The sequence below is a fragment of the Notothenia rossii genome (genome assembly GCF_949606895.1).
Source record: "Notothenia rossii genome assembly, chromosome: 6".
NCBI classification, from domain to species: Eukaryota; Metazoa; Chordata; class Actinopteri; order Perciformes; family Nototheniidae; genus Notothenia; species Notothenia rossii.
The window spans coordinates 80,693,342-80,701,303 of record NC_136909.1 but is presented as its reverse complement, the minus strand read 5'-3'; positions in this window follow the sequence as shown (position 1 = coordinate 80,701,303).

Sequence of the window (7,962 nt, the reverse complement as noted above, 5' to 3'; positions counted from 1 at the left end):
CACCGCAGCGGAGCAGCCTCTTAGCTCCGGAATCCGGTTCATTTCAAGCACCAAACAATTGTCTTGCCAGAGCAAAAGCACCACATACGTCACGCTCACGTCGAGGCGGGGGCAGGGGCAGGGGCGGGATCAACTCCTGAACAACAACAAAAAGCCGGCGTTTCATCCAGTTTGTACACAACGATGGAGAAACTTAACAAGCAGCAGTGGTCCACTGAAGAGACCAGCTACCTACTGGGAAGCTGGTCTTCTGAAGAGGTACAGAGGAAGCTGGAGCACAATCGGCCATTGTTGTTGTTGTGGGTGTCAGCTGTGAGGGGTTTCCTACGCGGGTTGGCTTTATGAAACGATGACGCAATGACGCAGCACCAGTCGCACTCTGGGCTGTGTGAAAAGAGCCGGAGCTAAACCAAAGAACCGGTTCTGAACCTGAAAAGCTCTAGCACGGAGCTTGAACCGGAGTTGCGTTGGTGTGAATGAGGTAAAAGAGTTGGTTAAAGAACAAAATCGTTAATGAAATTAAGTTTCATCATTTAGGTCTTTCAACAGTGTAATTTCCCGCAGTCTTGTTTACTTATTGTATACGTTTTTCCAATTGCAATCCATATTTAGAATTTGTTTTGATACTCGAGGTAATTTTCTATAATATAGTTAGTGATCAAACAGTACTGTCTTTCTTTAGTAACATATTAAATAGTATACAGGCTTTAGATTAAATACATGTATTCTTATATTTTATAGGTTCTGTTGTCCTGTGAAAAGTAGGCCATTGTTTTTTTTTTTTATTCTTTGTTTTCTAAAATGGTTGTTACCACTTCAGCTGAACCAGAACAATAATTAACAAATGCATCGCCGAGTAGCTTGTGAAGTGTGCTTATGCAAAAATATGAAATGTCTGCTCTTGTTTGCACACAGCTCTGGATTTCCTCTCATTGGAGGATCATTACATGATTTTCCGGTAAATCTGAACAATGTTAAGTATTTTTGTGCAAGAAAAATACATTCTTAAGCACCTTAAAATAGCATCAGTGCTTTAATTCAGCTTGAAGATTGGGAAGCAGAGGCCCCGCTCTTTTTGGAGAGAAGTAAACTACATGTACAGTAGCCAATTCATCCACATCCTCATCAATGAAGCTACATTTTTTAAAACCAAAACACATAGTCTGAAAACACTTCTGGTGGCTACAGTGGTTATTTCCTGCTTTCCATCCTCTGGAGACAGTAGTTTTAACATATTGGTGCTACAGAATCAGACAAAATATACATCACCAGTCAAAATATGAGATTCGCAAACAATATTTTAAGGTTTTTACGAGGGTAAACACTTCCAAAATGAAGACTAGCTGATTCGTTTTAGCAATATGTCCCACTTAAGTCTAAGATCAGTGCACGGCTGATTCCCTTAGCTCTTCTATTGACACATCTTGGACTGTTTCCGTATGAGGCGACCCATAACCCCCTCTGGTTTTGATCTTCCCATTGAGCTGCACTGTGCATGGATGTAGTGTGAATGTTGACCAAAGACATTTGTGCAAACCTATTGTTTTCTCTGTCATTTTAGTTGGTACAAATGAACTGTCACCTCATTCTCTGACCTACTGTTCGTTGTTTTATTACATAAATAACATCTGCTGCAGCGGGGGCTCCAGTCTAAAAATTGAAATGTAGTTTTCTGTTTTGTTAAAGAAGCAGTTTCAAAGATAACTGAGTATAATATTAACCCCACTTAAGTGTTTAAAGCTTCAAATGAGTGTTAGCAGCACTACAGATACTTTGTTACATGAGTTGGATTAAATCTTCCTAAACAAATTAGATGTTGCCTGTCCCTGCAAATCAGAGCCAAACGCAATCGATAACCAAATTCCCCTCAGTCCCTGTTTGAGTCTCGTGTTTGCACAGTTGTGTCAACACGAAAGGCACGAAGTGTGATCCTGGCTTTCATCGTCTGCAAACTCTCATTTCAACAACTCTCTCATCCATTTAATCTCATGTTTTAACAGTGTTAAATTAGCGGTTCAGCCACAGCGTTTCATTTTCAAACAGTCAGGCTTTCTGTTCTGTAGCTGAAGCATGTCGCATTTGTTATTGCACACATAATATAAGTGTTAAGAAGTGGATAACCTCAACTGAGAACACTGCTTTGTACGGATTCTTAAAAATCATCCACTCATGAGAGTCTCGCCCTATTTGTATGTTGAGTTGATTAAACTTTAGTTATCATTCCTATTTGGATGGAACAAGAACAAAAAGATGCAAGAAAGTGACCCAAATGGCCACAAAAAGATAGAAAACCATCAAAAGAGAGACACAATAAAGACTCAAATGATCCCGAAGAGAGAACGATGTGAACTTAAAAAGTCAAAATGACCAGTTTTATGTCCAGCTCTTCTTTGCTATCATTTGATATCAGAACTTATACAATTGTTTATTTGACATTCATTCAATCAAAGCCGCTTCCGTCCATTGGTTGCCGTTTAAAGCGTGAATTTTAGCCAAATAAGGAAAATGTGTTATGTGATTATTTACTCTTCCCCACACTGTATGAGACTTGTTTCTGTTTCCTTCTTATCAGGATGCTTTTATTGCTGTAAATGCGTCTCAGGCTCGTCTTCCTATGCATCAAATTTAGCCGCTTTGCTTTTCCTCCGCTGTGACTGCACTTTGAAATCTGATATCGGGCCATGTGAAACCTAAGACCTCATTTTGAATCACTGTATTACAGCGGAGTGTGAGAGGAGAGTATGGCAGGGAGGAAACCAAAGATGAATTACCGCCTTCTGAAACTGATATGGAAACCTGGTGATGTGTTGAATCACTGCCTGTCGTTTGAAGGTGTTAGAGCTCAGAGAAGCTTTTCAGGGTTTTACTGACTGACATCGACACTGGCCGCTTCTGCAAATCACGCTTTGAGCTTTTAGGATTTATAAACCAGCAGAAGTCTTTATCTATAGACATTTATATGCACTATTTGTTTGTTTAGAATTAGAATTAAATGTATGGAAAATAGGGAATCCAGGGGTACTGTGGTGTGAAACGCTTCGCTGAAAATGCTGTACAGAAATGCATCTGATAGACGTGTTTATGCAGAAATGTAAAAATCTGAATGACTCCAAATGACCCAGTACATCTGTAGCAACGTGTGTTTTTCATGTGTTATTTCCACTGAAAATATTGTAATAAGGTTGCTTCCAATGTATTGAACTGTAAATAAAGGACTTTGTAAAGCCGGAGTGATGAAGGAAATGCTTTTTTTTCAACCTAAATATTGACGATTCGGTAGCTGGAAGTAAGACATTTTACTGAAGTTTTAAAATACAATTGACTTATATACAATGTTGATATACTACACTCTATTGAGTATGCACTTTGTACTGTATTCCACTATATCGTTACTCACTACAAGATCCATCACAAACAGCTAGTTTTTCATTGTTAATAATAATTCAATATAAATAAAAATGTTTAACTTTAAAATGCGGGTTCACTTGCCTTAAAATAAAGGTTATCTGAACGTGAAGGCACTTAAAATAGTACGTTTAGTCAACTACCAAGATAAATATTACAACTTGAGGGGACTTTAAGATGTTTGCCTTGCAGACCACTGACATGCACCAACAACAATATAACACACTACAGGTAGAGAAAACCCCCAAAACATAATTAGGCCTACAAAATATGTTGAAACAAAAATGTATTTATGCGTTTAAAGAAAAAATATGCATTTAAAGCTTATGTATTAAATCTGTGCATGGCCAACCAGCTTCCCTCACAGCTCAGTTCAGGTCATTGAACTTTGTTGGCATAAAAGTAAATTTAGTTGAAATGAGGACAGTTTCTTTTTCATTTGAGTAACACTGTCTGAGGCGGATCCTTGTTTTTTGTGTGTGTGTGTGTGTGTGTGTGTGTGTGTGTGTGTGTGTGTGTGTGTGTGTGTGTGTGTGTGTGTGTGTGTGTGTGTGTGTGTGTGTGTGTGTCTGCAGGACACGGAAAGTACGGTGCCTTCCACAGCTTGGCAAGAACAACATGCTCAGATAATTATATGTCTTGTTCGCACACACACACGCACACACACACACACACACACACACACACACACACACACACACACACACACACACACACACACACACACACACACACACACACACACACACACAACTCATTAACACACATGCAGACAAATCATCACACGCATACATGACTCCTGCATGTGCACACACAAACACACACACACACACACACACACACACACACACAACACACACACAACACACACCACACACTCACACACACACACACACACCACACACACACACACACACACACACACACACACACACCTACACACTCAATCACATGTGTATGAGTCAGCAGTAGTCTGCAGGTTTAGCTTCCTGAGACAGAGGTAGCAGATCAACCCTTTGTGAGAGTGAGAAAACATTATTTCCAAATGAAAATACAATTGCACCCTTATTTCTGCACAGCAAACAGATCTGATTTGTAAAAGTTACGCTGTTGTACTTCAACTGTAAAAATCTACCCTCCATTAAGCGTGTATAATTAGTATATGAACATGTTAATAATGTTTATAATACACTATAATGTAGTGGTAAGCAGCTATGAGGCTGTTTTAATTGTTCTCTAATGTGTATGTGTATGTATATAAGCTGAATATAAGCCAGATCAATGCTTATTATTTAATATACTGCAAGATTCACACAATATAGCAACTGTATTTATTATCCTATGACATATTTATATCATTAGTGCTTTTCACTTATTCTAATTGGTTATCTTTTCATACACTGAGACAAATGTAACATTTGTGATATTGGGCTATATAAATAAACATTGATTGATTGATTGATACACCAGTGTCTTTTTATTAACCATGGGTGACAGGAAGTTGTGTATGTGCTTACAACTACATTAAAGTGGATTGTAAACATTTACACCATGATTATGAATAAATTATTAAAGCTTAATCAAGCGGTTAGAGAGCACAGTGTCACTTCTTCTTCTTCTTCTTCTTCTTCTCTACTTCAGTGTCACTGTTCAGTTTTTGTCACTGATGTTTATCTCCGGGAGATCAGGTGAGTAACCGATTCAGTGTGAGAGCTGTTAGAAGTCCTGCCTGTAGTTTAACAGTAAAACTAAGGCCATAATTACACAGGAAACACTTGAAATCATGGCTGCACTTTGTGGTTTTCAATGGTTTGGTTGCTACCAACACCTGTCTCCTCCAAACTAGCAGTAGAACACAGCAGGAAACAGGTGTGTGCACATTATTTCCCAACTAACTTTTTCCTCTCAACTTCTCTGTCAGTCCCCCGCCCCCCCCCCCCCTTTCACACACACTCAGCCGGGTGTGTGTGTGTGTGTGTGTGTGTGTTTAGTGAGTTGGCGCCAAAAGAAAGAGAAAGAGAGAGAGGGAGCTGGCAAGTATTTAGACCACTTAAATGTCCATTTTCAGACGGATAAATCAGGAGCTAATAAGAGGTCCTTCGGTGTTACATAGGTTTTGGTGCATTTAAATGATCTGAAAAAGGCTACGTCTCAAAGTTTCCTCCAGAGGGAGTTTCTCTCCCACACACAGTGAGGGTACACACAGTCTTTCCTTAGTGTGTACACACTCTCAATAAACCCACATCTATGTAAACGATGCACTGAAAAGCAGAGGTGGGAAGTAGTGGAGTACAAATACTTTGTTACTGTCTTAAGTACATCTTTCTGGTATCAGTACTTTACTCCACTACTTATTTTTCTGACGACTTTTTACTTTCTACTTCTTACATTTTCCAAACAGGCTGGTTCCTTTAGTTTGAATGTGTGTTTGGTGGCGTGATCATTATTATTTAGAGTCGTTGCGTGCCGATTTGAACACGATCCGTGTATCCATCATTTCCTGGTCTTCTTTAAAGAAGAGGGACCAATGAAAACGTTGTCATGTTGCCGTTGTTCAGCATGGAAACATTCATTAGCTAACAATGACATTATTGTTCTATTAATATAAAGGGAGGTCAGGTACTCTTTAAAACAGCTGCTAGTTATGGTATACTTTTTACTTAAGTACATGTCGAAGCCCGTACTTCTTTACTTTTACTTGAGTAAAGAAGTTTAGTCAGTACTTCTACTTTTACCAGAGTGTTTTTAAACACGAGTATCAGTACTTCTACTTGAGTAAAGGATGTGAGTACTTCTGCCATCTCTGCTGAAAAGTGGGTTTTTCATGATACTGTTTGACCCCTTTAAACACACACGCACCACATAGGTACAAATGCAAATGGTCACACCTCAATGTACAGCACTCATACATACATAAGTGTTCCTAGACATCATAATAATATGCTAAGTAACATTCACACATGCATAGTCATCACACAATGATAGCTTTTATAAAATACCAAAGTCAGTCCAGTAAGAGCTGATGCGCCCCTGATCAGGATTAGAAACCTCCCACACACTCACGTTCATTTCCCTATCGTACAGTCCGACTGTGATAACGCCTGACACAACAGATAGTATCTTCTTCTGGATATTACTCTCCACAAAGCTATCAGATATCTCCTGTTTACTCTCTGTGTGTTGACAACCAAATATTGAAAAGCGGATGTTATGAAAGGATTATAGGCGTGCAAAATAGATGTTGGGTTTTAGGCAAAATTTAAATACAATGTTTTAATTTAAAGGTGGGGATCAGACAGTCGTATCTGCTGACATCCCAGGAAATTAAGGACCAACGTATTTGTAGGCAGCAGTGGTGAGGTACTGTAGAATGTGCTCAGTACAATTTAATTAACTTGAATTTTAGTTTAGTTTAGTTTTTCATTTTTATTTATTTTAAAGCATTGTTCAACAATTAAAATTAGAAAGTAATGAAAACCCCCACATCTACCACAGAAATATTATACACATAATGTTTACCATAACTATGATAAAACACAGCTACAATAGAGTGCTTTCTATTACTATACCATTCTGTACTGTACTACACTATACTTTACTATGCTGTCAGTGGCGGCCAGCCCATAGGGGCACTAGGGGCACCGCCCCCCCTCTTCCCACATGTTTGATTGTCATTCAAAATAAAATAAAAAATATATTTAAAAAATATATATATTAAAATGTATAATCTAAAATAAAATCTCGTTCAAAATTGTGTCACGATGTCTGAAGTTACTGGTAAGTCACATGTTTCCTGCCTGGCCGCAGCGTGTATCATTACCCTCTCTCGTCTGGGCGCTAAGAAAGGAGCCCTCACTCAGCCCCAGCAGCATCCAACACATTGCTGACTGTTGCTATCTGTAAACTATGCAGCAGAAACATAATTTCAGCCAATCAGCGTCGTCAGATCTGATGCTCAAAGGGCGGCAATTTCAGCACCCGAGAGTTGGTTATGGCTAGAAAGGATCCGTCTTGTGTAAAACTCTCGCGAGAGGTGGCTGAACGTTTACGTTTGACAGGCAGCCTTTCAGTTACGATCGTTAACATCAGTGGGCCACAGCAAATGATGAGAAGCTAAACAATCTATTAATTATGTCAATTACAGGGAGTGTGATTGTAACTGTGTGGGTGACTAGCTGGATGCAAAGAGGTAAACGCTGTCTTTTGTTTCCCATGCTTGCTCTTCAAACAGCCGGGGTCAGATACTATGTGCCCGTGATAAATAAACACACACACGCACACATAAGATTGTATATAGTTGAGTTTTGAAAGCATCCATCAAACTAGATTTTTTGTCTTAATGGTCTGTTTTCTAATATTTCTGTGTTTCTGAACCACGTCTGTGTCTGCATATAATGTTCGTATTTAGTCTCCTGATTTTAAATGGGAATTAAATCATTTGAGTGTTCCCAAAGAACCGGTGTTCTGCAGTTTGTGTCGGCCTTCTGCACAGTTTACTGTAGAAACTATGTCCAGGACAAGGTATTTGGAAGTTTTTGAAGGTTCATAGCTAACCAC